The following is a 13,505-nucleotide window of genomic DNA, read 5'->3' on the forward strand; positions in this document are numbered from 1 at the left end:
CCTCAGTGATGATTTCTGTTCATTTGTTTTTTTCAACGGGCCATGCCTTTGTATGCTTTGTCAGTTTTTGTTGGAAACTGGACATTTGAATTTTATAAGGTAAATTTGGAAATCTGATGATCCCCTTTCCCCAGGGTGTTTTTCTTTTCACTTGTTGACGGTACCTCTGATGAGCCTGAGGTGAAGGCTTTGAGGTCTTTCTTGAACTCGCGTCTTTCCGTGAACATGGGGTAGCTTTCTAAATTCCCCTGTTTACATGGTGGTTTTTCTTTCTTTTTTTAAAAAACTCACATTTTTCATGGATCAGGACTCCTCCCACAGCTTCAGCCGGTCCTCCACGCGGGGTCCCACGGGCTGCAGTGTGGCAGCCATACCGCCTTCTCCTCTCGAGGCCCAAGCAGGACGAATCCTCAACCAAGCTCCCTTGGGTTGCTGGCAAAATCCACGTCTTAAACACCTTTGTGACTCAAAGTCCCAGCTTCTTACTAGTTCCTGGGACAAGCCATCTTGAGGCCATAGTGACTGTCCACACAGTTGCTTCTGAATGTCCTTTTCCTTAAACATTTAGTTCCCAAAATAGGAAATGGGGGGAAGAAATAAAACAACAGAGGCTATTCCCTTAAATCCCCTGAAAGCCACATCAGCCAGTGGGGGGTGTGACAACAGCTGCCCACCTCTGTGTCTACAAGTCCTTGATCAAAAGCAGCAATCAGTGATCAGAACACAGAATCTCACAGTTGGAGGACCAGGTCCTTATTGCTGACCCTGACCCTGGCGAGCTGCACCAAGAACCCAGGCTGCCCTGTGCCAGGAGCGAGGGGATGGGCAGCCATTAGCACACTAAATGCTGAAATAGACTGCAATTCACAACTTACCAGAATGTACCAGCCAAGCTCTCCCTTGGGAGTTGCAGACATACGGATGGATGCCAGAGTTCCGGAGTCGTTGAGTTTCGTCTGAGTGGAGATGGATTCCTAGTGCTTCCGACTCTGCCGGCTTCCTTGACGTCACTGGTCACTTGACGTCACTAGTCACATTTGCCCTTAACTCCCACCCGTCAGTCCCTGGAACACGGCGTGTCCACGGGCTCAGCAGAGACACAGGCCGCCCTGCACTCTGCTGCGAGGGGACCATGCTCTGGTTAGGAATGTCTGGCTTATCGGGGCTTTCTCTCTGTTCAGAGGTGTTGCTAAGTAATTGGGGCTTTAAACAATCAGTGTGCCTGTGTCCCCACTCCAGCCCTGCCTTCTAGCTCAACAACTTCCTAAGTCTGCTCCTTCGAAACTTTCTAGTTTGTTCCTTCATTCTCCCCTCAACCAACAAACACCGGCCTTTGTTTGCAGGCGCTCGACAGCTCACTTGTCTAACCGGACAGTCAAACACGGACTGATACGACACAAAAGGCCCTCAAGGGGCAAGATGGCATCCTTGAGAGCCATAACCGGAATCCTGGCTTTGTAACTTGACCTTGAACCTGTTACCTACCCCGTGCCTCAGTTTACTCTTTTGTAAAACCGAGAAAACAGCATCTTCTTCCCCGGGGCATTGGACCATTTACACGTGTTCCACACAGACATGCAGGTGCTCCTTGCTAACGGCTCCCGCTGTTCTAAGTTCATGGAAGCCGCGCTTCCCACACGAGGGTCTTACCTTTCTGCGTCCTTGGCCCCAAGGTGTCGGGCTGCTGCTTCTCTCCCCCTCCGGCCAGCAGGTGTCCTGAGAAGCTGGGGCAGCCGCCAGAGAACAGACATCCGCTCCCCGGGGAGCACAGGGCAGTCAGGTGAAGGCGTGGACGGCCCGAACCAGAGAACCGTCTCTTGGGACCCTGGACAAAGGCACAGCGCTGGGTGTGACCCCCCGGGGAGGTGGAGGATGAGGAGGGGTTGGGAGGGTCTCGAGTCTGCCCGCGGCTCCGGTTCGTGACTGTGTGATCTGGGGCGAGTGCGCACCTCTTGAGCCTCAGACGCAGTAACACAGAAGATGCTCAAGAATGTCGACCGAAGAATCGGACAGGGACCCTGTGACGGAACACCTTCCACCCAAGGACGCGGAGGTCCAGGAGGGGCCCCTGGACATTGTGGTCCCTTGGTCAGGGCAGCAGTGAGTGAGTGAACACAGACCGAAAAATCAGCCAGTTGTTCGCTTAGCGAGGTAGAGGGGCAGGCCCAGCCTGATGGCAAAGACCCCAAGGGGACGTCTGCCCGGTGCCTCCCTGGCTCCGCACCAGGCCCGGGAACCCGGATCTACACGGCCTCCTGCCCCGGGACAGACGGGCAGTGCCGGGTGACCTGGGCAAGCCGCTGTGCCCGCAGATCATCTGGAAGTCTCTCCCCGCCGCCTGCCATTCTTGATACGAGGACTGGATTTCTGTACAGGGTATGCAAGCGCCTTGTCGCTCACCTGTCAGCGGCCACCCTGGAGCCCTTTTCCGTTTCCAGCGCGGCCTGCACGCCTGCGGCTCTCCGGGCCCTGGTGGCCTCTGAGCAGGGGGAGGGGCGATGCCTGTATGGAGGAGGAGGCCCACACACGGGCCTGTCCAAGCACCTGCCCAAGACCGCCCCGTGCCCCTGACTGGGCTCCGCCCTTCTCTTGTCCCCTTCTTTCCACTCACCACACGCAGAGGAGCGGGTGGAAAAGCCACCGCAGGGCCCCCGCTCCGTCCCCTGTGAGGCCGACTCCATCCCCTGGGGAGGCTCCGGGGACCTGCAGAGTCCCGTGGGCTGCGTGGAGCTGCTCTGGAAGCCGCCAGGGGCCAGGGATCAGCCTCCTGAGGGCTGAGTTGCCCCCGCCCTCCTGCCCCCCAACCCCCATGAGGTGCGCTCAGCTCCCCCCAGGGATCCCCGTCGCGACAGCAGCGTCCTGGGGCGGGGGGCTTCCCCCTCAAACATTTCCCTGCTTGCGGGCTAGGTTCGAGACCAGGTTTCCCTGCTCACAGTCCCTGAACACTGCACGGGCTTTCAGTGAGGTAATTCGGGGACCTTGTGTGGGACCCTCCGGGACCCCTCCCACGACCCTCCCAGTTGTTCAAAGCAGCTGGACCCAAACCAGGAGGGGCCTGCGAGGAGGAGTTTTCCGGGGCGCGCGGGGCAGATGAGGCCTCGGCCTGCTGTAGCCGGAGGCCAGGAAGGAAGAGTGCTGGGCGCGGCCGGGGGGTACTGGCCCCCACGGCTCATGGGCCATCAGGCAGGGCCGGGGCGGCCCAAGCTCCAGAAACTACTTCTGGCCTCAAGGGCCCTGCTGCTCCTGGGACGGGGACTGTCCTTGTGCCTGGGGAGTGCCCGCCAGCGGCTCTCCTGCTTTACCTCCGGTTGTGGAGCCAAGGGGTGGCGCCGCTGCGGGGGACCTCGGCCGGGGACCAGCCACACAGATCGCTGTGGGAGATGGTGACAGGCTTAGACCTGATTTTTCGTCACGAAGGGGCGGTTTGGAGCAGACAAGACAAGGAGGCCTCCTGGAGGAAAGGTGGCACCTTGGAGCAGCTTAGCTTCCCCAGAGTTTGGAGGCCTTGAAGCAACATGAATAGAAGCCAGACTGGGGAAAAAATCAAGAAAAATAAATAAAATCTGGAGGCCATTAACAATGATCCGGAAAAGGGCATCTGGGTGGCTCAGTGGGTGAAAGCCTCTGCCTTCGGCTCAGGTCATGATCTCAGGGTCCTGGGATCGAGCCCCGCATCGGGCTCTCTGCTCGGCGGGGAGCCTGCTTCCCCCCTCTCTCTGCCTGCCTCTCTGCCTACTTGTGATCTCTGTCAAATAAATAAATAAAATATATATTAAAAAAATGACCCAGAAAGCTCCCATTCTTCGCTTGGGCTTCAAGGCAAGAGTTTCGTGAGTGAACAAGCGAAGAGAAATCCCAGCGTGGGGCACAACCGAGCCGACAGCTGCCGTATGAAAGCTCAGTCTCGGGGGGGCCTCAGAACACACACGGCGCCGAGGACCTGCCATCACGTCTGTCTCCTCCCTCGGGAGCCAACAGAGGACTGAAGGGAGGCTGCCCATAGCCCCAGGAGACGCCCTGCATCAGCATTCTCCTCTCTAGGGAAGCACGGAGCTGCTTCCAGAAGCAGGAGAAGGCTGGGGGAGAAGAGGGGGTCAGTGCGTGGAACAGAGCCAAGCCACAGACCAGCCCAGAGGGCACGTGGGGTGGGGAGTCGGGGTCAGTCCTGCCGCAGGGGACACGGGCTGGCGTCATGGGGGGCATGGAGGGGGCCGTGGACTGGGGTGGGAAGGCTCCGTCAGGTAGCAGAAAGCCCACAGAAGGCATGTCGCAAGGATTCTGAAGACTGATTGATGTGGCTCACTTAGATACTTTTAAAAAAGTCTTGAGAAAAGACAAAACCAAATGTTGCTGGACCAGCAGGGAAAGAAATCACCAGAGCTCTTCTAAGTCCCATTTAAAATCCCCAGAGAACGACTGACTGCAGTCAAACAGCCACAGATACACGTATGAAATCATGATGTTGTACACCTTGAACTAACACAATGTCCTAGGTCAACTGCATCTCAATAAAACGGAAAAAATAAAATTCCTACACTTCCATAAAAAATTAAAAGTTTGGGGCACCTGGGTGGCTCAGGTGGTTAGGCATCTGACTCTTGATTTCAGCTCAGGTCAGGATCTCAGGGTTGTGAGATCGAGCCCCGTGTCGGGCTCCACGCCGAGCCCGGAGTCTGCTTAAGGTTCTCTTCTCTCCCTCTCCCTCTGCCCTTCACCCCCCTGCTTGTCATGCTCTAAAAAACTAAACGTTCGAGGCCATCTAAAAATCTATCAATAATAATTCGTATAGGAAATTTATAGGCTCTTCCGGGTCTGAAAAATTGTTTTTTGCTGAAGTGTAGTTGACCCATGACGTTACACTAGTTTCCGGTGTACAACGCAGGGACTCGACGGCTCCACACGTCATGTTCTGCTCCCCGCAAGCACAGCAGCCGTAGGTCACCACACGGCACTATCACGATACCAGTGACCACACTCCCCGGGCTGTCCCTTTATCCCCACGACTTAATGCTTCCATAACTGGAAGCCTGTTCCCCCCCCCCCCCCCGCTCCCCTTCACCCATTTTGCCCAAAACGCCCCACCCCCAGCATTTGAAAAAAAAATTTAAAATCGGCTTAGTATTCACCTGATGGGGTTGGTGTGGTCTGACTCATTCTTGCAGCTCTGTAGGAATCAGGTTCTGATCCCTGAGTCCGAGAACTCCTTTACTCGGAGGGAAAAAAACCAATTTATATTAACTCTTGATCACATAAAGAAAGCTTGTGCTGGGCACAGAACCTGGATGTTAAAAATTTCCCATTTTCTTTTACGATTCTTTTTTTTTTTTAAGATTTTATTTATTATTTATTTGACAGACAGAGATCACAAGTAGGCAGAGAGGCAGGCAGAGAGAGAGGAGGAAGCAGGCTCCCTGCAGAGCAGAGAGCCCGATGCGGGGCTTGATCCCAGGATCCTGAGATCATGACCTGAGCCAAAGGCAGAGGCTTTAACCCACTGAGCCCCTTTTGTGATTCTCTTAAAAAAAAGTTGCAGAAAATGGAAGGTAAGAGTTCCAGCAGAAACTGCAGATGAAGAAATGAATCTCTCCTGACAGTCAATCGAGAATTATAATTAAATAGAAAGGAGAATCTTTCCGAAGCATTTTAAAAGGTCAGACTATAACCTGGTCAAGAGACCAAAATCTTTCCGGAAACATCAGGAATCCTCAGTGGCCTTTCTCAAGGTCAGCTCACTGCCCATGACAGAAAAACGGTAATTTAGGAAAAGAAAATGCAGACTTTAGACAAAAATTACTCAAAAGGAATTAAAAGCTTAACATATGTCCCCAAAATTTCAGGCGAAGCATCTGGCAGAGGCCCAAGAGGCCCAGCAGGGAATCCTCTGGAACCAGACTCTGAGGAAGGAGGAGCTCGGAGCTGTGACAGGAACCCAGAGTGTGACTGTGTCCCCCACAGGCTCAGGCCCTCGGGAGAAGGGACCCGTCACTGAATGTGTCCATCCTCCGGATGGCTGGGCCGACCCGGATGCTCGGACACTCACCCGCCTAGAACCATAGGCCAAGATGCCGGTCTTCCCCTCGGACTCTGTTACCCAGGACCAAGGGGTCCCAGGGACCGAGCCTAAGAGACCTGTCCTTTCGTACACTCAGGAAAACAAGGATGCTGCCCTCCAGGAGTTCTCTTCTCCAGTGATCCTTGTTGGCCCAACACACACTCCACTGACAACAGAAATGTCTACACCAGATGCTGGATCCCACCTCTTGTCCACGCAGTCTGAGGCGGCGCTCTGCCTTCTACTGTGACAGCGGGACAATCCTGAACCTGACCTCGACAGCTTTGTCTCTACAGTGAAGTAACTGGGAGTTTTCTCTCTTTAGCTTTACTGCTCTTAATTCAGAGATTATACAGTGGGGTTCAAATGAGTATCCTGATGAAATTATTCGTAACGATTACTAACTGAAGAATATTTGAATTTGAATCTTATAACTAAAATGATTCTTCATTCTGTTTGTGGGTAGTGTTAATAAAGAATTTTCATTGTTACTGAGGTCTGTTAAAATAATCCATAAATCAGTCATTTCTAAGATAATCTTGCCACCTTTTCTCTCGGTTTTATTGCCGTTATTTACAATCCTCTGGGGCTTACTTTACAGTTGTATTTGACGTAAGAGCAAATCTGGTGGCTCCGTCGGTTAAGCGTCTGCCTTTGGCTCAGGTCATGATCCGAGGGTCCTAGGATCGAGTCCCGCATCAGGGGTCCTCCTCAGTGGGGAGTCTGCTTCTCCCTCTCCCTGGGCGCCTTCCCCTGCTCGTCTCTCTTGCTCAACTCTCAAATAAATAAATAAAATCTTAAAAAAAAAAAGAGTGACTTTCTGGAGTAACTGTTTCCTTTTTTTCTGGGTCTAGAGAGCGTGGGGATGGAGGACAAATTTGGGCTGGTGTCGGGTCACTCACTATGGGACCTGTGCTCAGAGTAATGGAGGATTTCAAAGTTCATTTCTGTGAATCGAGGGCTGTATTTTGTCTAGTTTTTAAGACTGAAGTATTTGTATACATTTTCATTCAAAATTCTTTTAATTTATGTTTTGTAAATCATAACAATAAATTATAACATTTAAAGGAAAGTCCTCGGGGCGCCTGGGTGGCTCAGTGGTTTAAGCCTCTGCCTTCAGCTCAGGTCATGATCTCAGGGTCCTGGGATCGAGCCCCGCATCGGGCTCTCTGCTCAGTGGAGCCTGTTTCTCCCTCTCTCTCTGCCTGCCTCTCTGCCTACTTGTGACATCTCTCTCTGTCAAATAAATAAATAAAATAGTAAAAAAAAAAAAAAAAAAAAGGCCTAGACAGTGACGTCAGCCAAGAGGGCGGATGAGGACGCTCGGGGCCCTTACCCTACCCCCCCCCCGCCCTGCCCCCAAGTGGATGACTCTGGACTGGGTTGAGTTAACCGTATAGGCGATTTAGGAGTCCAGCATCCACAGCCAGCAAGTAAAAGCCCATCAGGAAAAGCTACATTCACGATGATAGGACATTTCCAGGTGTCTGCCCTTGTCCCACGCCCTCCCTGGTGTGGCACTGCATGGTTGGGGGAGGGGCAGCCAGGTCCCCTATTCCTTTTGCAAGTGGGAGAGCAAAGCAGCCTGTCTGAGGCTGGGGGACTGGTCTTGGTGTCACCTGACTTGCAGCTCAGTCAAAAGCAGCAGAGCCCCAATCTCAGAGCAGAGGGAGCTCAAGCAGCAGGAGGCGTGGCCTGTGAAAACCACAGTGGACACCGGGCCACCAGATGAATGACTGAGGAACAAGGAACAACAGAACAACAGAACATCTGCAGCTCCAGAAGATGGTGAAGCTCTCAGGAAAATGAAGACATTTAAAAGCAGCTACGTGGGCACCTGGGTGGCTCAGTTGGTTAAGTGACTGCCTTTGGCTCAGGTCATGATCCTGGAGTCCCGGGATCGAGCCCTGCATCGGGCTCCCAGCTCCACTGACTTCCTCTGACCTTCTCCCCTCTCATGCTCTCTCTCAAATAAAAAAAATCTTAAATAAATAAATAAAAGCAGCTACATATCTGGGATGGGGGCGGGGGGAGGGATGCGAAAAGCCTACACACAGGCCCAGGGAAAAGCCTGAGAAGACATTAAGCCTCCGTGTTGGGCCAACCAGCAAAAGTCTTCCTCCACACATAAAGGGTCGGCAGAAACTGGGACATCTCTCAAATGCCCAATTTTCAGCAAACGATCACAAGGCAGAGACAAAAAAACATGGTAAGCGTCAGAAAATACTACAGAATATACACCAAAGCACACGAGAAAGGAACCAAAATGTCCCTACAGAAAAAGCCAACTGAAATCAACTGACCCCAAAGGCAGGCAGTCATGGGAGGAAATGAGAAGGGAGAAGAGTTGAAAGATAGAAAACAAATAAAATGGCAAAAGCAAGTCCCCTCCGATCAGTAATTAGTTCCGAGGTAAATGATTCACACCTGACAGACACATATAGACACTATCCAACATCATCTTACCTACAGAAGAACCTAAGAAAATACGAGAAAACCGTTAGGACTGAAAAACAAATACATACCGCTTTCTTAAGGGGACTTTTAGACATTTTTATCAAATCAGTCCCCCAAACAAGGGAACAATACTACTACCTTAAGAACGAACGTGTGGTCCAGGGCGCCTGGCTGGCTCCGTGATGGAGCGTTGGACTCTTGATCTCGGGGTCAGGAGTTCGAGCCCCATGTTGGGTACAGAGATGACTTAACTTACATATGTACATAAGAAAGAAAATAGGGTCTAGTGTAAAAATAATACTGTGTCATGAGGTTAACGTGTATAGAAGTAAGATGTGTAACATCAACAGCACTGAGGATGAGGGGTGAAAAGGAAGTTACTGTTGGGGATTCTGGCACAGGTGATGGGGTATAACGACATCTGAAGGTAGACGGTGATACGTTCGAGAGGAATACAGTAACTCTCGAAAATTCGCTAAAAACAAGGCATACTATCCAGAAATACATAAAAAAATTTTATAACTCTAGATTCATGAGGTGTAGGAGTCAAAATAGTCCTGAATTCTATTTGGTGGTATTTTAAGATTTTTCATTTATTATCGATGCACGACGTAGGTCTACTTCTCTTTTCCTTTTTGGACTCATTAAATTTTGGAATTAAAAATAAGCTAAAGATAAGAACTATCTTACACTATTATACAGAAACCCATATAATTACGATTTGTTTAGTATTTCCCAAACTTTTCTGTCTTTCAGACCAGGAAAGTACACTTGACCAGAATCAGTAGACTGGTATATAGTAATTCATTTTTCAGTCTGCCAAAGATAACACTGAAAAAATGAATAACAATCACCCATATTACTAGCATTTCATTTAATAAGGACATTTTAATAGCAAAACTTTTCATGAGAAAAGACTGTCATTGATCTTTACAAACCTCACTTTGGTGCATCGATTTTTCTCCTCTTTCTACTGATGGGCAAAACTTCCTGCACCCGCTCAAAGAGGGTTCATAATCAGTGTTTGCTATCCCTGGTTTTCCCCCCTTCTCCCCATCTCCCCCTCACTGGGTTCATTCATTAACCAGGGGTGGCCCACGTGTCCATCAAAATCCTCATTTCCCCTCCTGCGGGACCCCCCACCACCTTTGCAAGCTGTCTTCCTCTACACTTCCAGAGAGCCACCATTTCTTTGAGACTCAACTCACATCTTTTAGGTCCCAAGATCTTTTCTGAAGCGAAGCCTTACAGAGAACATTTAGTCAGTTCTGATTTTCAAGAAACGAAACTAAAGCCTCCTAGATTTTCAGACATTTTTCACCATGTTCAGCCAACAACTAAAAAGGTTTTCCCCTGAAGAAAATTTATGCCAGCACTATCTTGAAAAAAAATGTCTTTTCTTCCTGATAAAAAACAAACAAAAAAACTGTCTGAACTTGAAGACGAATTCAGCAATATGGCAGGAAAGGGAATAAACAAACAGAAATTAGTTGTTTCTGTAGGTGAACAACGAACAACCCAAAAATGAAGTTAAGAAATGACTCCACTTGGGGTGCCTGGGTGGCTCAGTGGGTTAAGCCTCTGCCTTCGGCTCAGGTCATGATCCCAGGGTCCTGGGATCGAGTCCTGCATTGGGCTTTCTGCTCAGCGGGGAGCCTGCTTCCTCCTCTCTGTCTACTTGTGATGTCGTTCTCTTTCTAAAAAAAAAGAAATGACTCCACTTGTAGTAGTATCAAGAAGAAGAGAAATAAACTTTACCAGGAAAATGAAACACTTGTACACTTTAAAACTATAAAATCACAAAATGAAAAATTTAAGAAGATACAATATAAATGGAAAGACATTCTGGGTTCATGGATTGGGAGACTTAATATTGCTAAGATGTCCCTACTGTCCAAAAGGATCTACAGATTCTATGCAACCCCTACAAAAATCTAACAACACTTTTGCAAAACCAGAAAAATCCTCCCTAAAATTCATAGGGAATCTCAGGGACCCCCAATGAGCCAAAACAGTCTTGAAAAGAACAACGTTGGCGGCCTCACACTTCCTGATTTCAAAACACACAACAAAGCTACAGTCATAAACATAGCTTGGCACTGACATAAGGACAGACAGACGTAAGGGGCGCCTGGCTGGCTCAGTTGGAAAAGCACGTAACTCTTGATCTCAGGGTCGTTAAGTTCAAGCCCCACACTGCGTGCAGAGATTACTAAAAGAATGAATGAATGAACGAATGAATATTTAAAAAAATAAGACAGACATGCATATAGACCAATGGAATAGAATAGAGAACCCATAAATAAACCCCCTCAAGGTGGTCAAATTGACCATTCCAAGAAGGACGGCACTTGGGGACAAATGGCCCTTGAAAACCTGGTAACCACATGCAAAAGAATGAGGTTGAACCTCTCTACCTTATGGATCAAAGGACTAAATGTAAGATCGAAAGTATAAAAGTCTGGGGGGCCTGGGTGGCTCAGTGGTTTCAGCCACTGCCTTCAGCTCAGGTCATGATCTCGGGGTCCTGGGATCGAGCCCCGCATCGGGCTCTCTGCTCGGCGGGGAGCCTGCTTCCCCCTCTCTATCTGCCTGCCTGTCTCTCTGCCTGCTTGTGATGTCTGTCTGTCAAAAAACAAACAAAAAACAACAAAAAACCCAAAACTGTAAAAGTCTTAGAAAAAACATGGGGGGGGGAAGCTTTGGGACATCAGGTTTGGCAATGATTCCTTGGATACGGCAACAAAGCACACAGGCAACGACAGGAAACTAGATAAATGGCTACATCCAAATTCCAAACGTAGCTGTGAAGGACTATCAACAGAATGAGGGCAGCCCACACAATGGGAGAAAGTAGGTGTAAATCCTGTACCTGTAAGAGATTAGTATCCGGAATATATAAAGAATTCCTAAAACTTAAGAAAACCCCAACAACCCAGTTAAGAAATGGATAAAAGATGTGAATAAATGTTTCTCCAAAGAAGACACACAAGTGGTCAGTAAGCTCATGAAAGATGCTCGAAACCACTAATCACAAGGGAGCTGCAAACCCAAACCCCAGTGAGACGGGTGCCACCCTACACCCCCTCGGGTGGTTGCTACAAGAAAGGAAACAAACCCACGTACGTACCAGTGGGCACGGCGTAGAAGGTTCAGTGGCTGAGGGGAACCGCACGGCAGTCCTTCCAACAATTCCAAACAGAATTACCCTAGGACACGGCAACTCCGCTTCTGTGCAGATCCCCAAAGGACAGAGCGCTGGGGGCCCAACCGGAATTTGCACGCTCATGTTCACACGGCGTTCATCGCAGTAACTGAAAGCAACCAGTCGAGGGACGCAGATAACCAGGTTGTGGTGTGGACGAAATGCGGGATCGCTCAACTTCCAGAAGGAACCGCGTCCACGTGCTCTAACACAGACGCCCCTGGAGGACGGATGCCGAGGGACGAAGCCAAGCACAGAAAGATATGTACGGTTCTATTTACCGGAAATGCCCGGAGCAGACACATCCATGGGACAGAAAGCAGAAGAAGAAACTGCCAGGGGCAGGGTCTGGTGTTTAAGGGAGGCAAAGCTTCCATTCGGGAAGATGAAGAAAGTTCTGGAGAAGGATGGTAGGGGTGGGGTGGGGTTACACAACCATGTACGCGCTTAATGTCACTGAGCCGGACACTTAGAGATGGTTCAAATGGTGAATCTTATGTATATTTTCCCATCATAAAAGTGTTGCCTGCTTCTCCCTCTCCCTCTACACCCTGACCACTACTCATTCTCTTTTTTGCTTTGCTTTCTAATAAACAAAATCTTAGAAAAAACCAAAAACTTAAAAAAGGTTAAGTGTCTAGTAACAGTCCTTACCTTGCAACGGTGCTTGGAGCATCAGGGGCACAAGCCGTGTGTGGTTCTCACAAGCAGACCGGTTCTCTGGCTTCCCCGCTCCAGGTCCCCGGCCTTTGCACATACCGATGGCCTGTCAGTGGTGACGGAGCTGCCCTGAGGAGCAGTCTTCTGCCTCACTGCTCCAAGGCTGCTTCTCCTAGAAAGCGGGGGCAGCGCTGAGGGCACGGTGTGGGCGAGCCTGGCACAGGACCCGGGCCCTCGGTACACCGGCTTCCCTCCTCCAAACACCGACCCCATGTGTCTGCCACCACTGTGCCCCACAGCTGACGCCCCTCTGAGCTGGGAAGCCCTTCTCTGGGAAGTGGAGGGCCGTCCCCCCAGCGTGCAGGGACCCCTCTACCTTCCAGGACTGGTGACCTGTGCAGCGGTCCCACCTCGGGGCCACCAGCTGCCATCGACCCTGCCTCCCAGGCGCAGATGGGCCCCTCCGCTGTCGCCTCTGCATCTTCTGCACATCCGGTTAGGCCTCTTGGACTGGACTTCGTGGGGACACAGCATGCGATCGGCCGCAGGCTTCCCCCGTGCTGGCCTGGGGCATCAGGGGACAACGAGGCTGGTGAAGGCAAGGCCTGGGAAGGGGTCCAAGTCCCGGCCCTGAAAGGGGTCCTGCCGGGCAGGCCCAGGGTTGTGGGAAGGCAGTCCTCCTCCTCAGAGCAGACAGAGTGCATCCCAGTGGAGTGAGCCCTTTTAAATTCAGAATCCTAATCCCAGCACCATGGGCTCAGGAACTGCAACCCCTCCACCCCCGGCCACGCTCCCCCTGCAGGCCAAGCTGGGGGCTGAGCAAGGCCTCCGTGCACAGAGACCACCCGGCAGCAGCCCTGAAGTGGGGAGACTAACCCACAGGGACCAGACCCTGGGCACGGTTCATACCATCAGAGTTGGGATCAGCCTTCTCCGTCACCATCACAGAAGCCACTGCGTGTGGGTTCTGACCCCGGAGTTCCAAGCTGAGACCCCTCCCAGGCATCATCGGCTCGTCACCAGAGAGCCACCCTGAGTGTGGCCCCTGCTGGCCTGGGAGGCTCGGTCCCCAAGGGTCCGAGGGCACACCTCACAGAAACAAGCATTTCCATACACATAGGGGAGGACACA

The sequence above is a fragment of the Meles meles genome, chromosome 21, assembly GCF_922984935.1.
Source record: "Meles meles chromosome 21, mMelMel3.1 paternal haplotype, whole genome shotgun sequence".
Taxonomy (NCBI): domain Eukaryota; kingdom Metazoa; phylum Chordata; class Mammalia; order Carnivora; family Mustelidae; genus Meles; species Meles meles.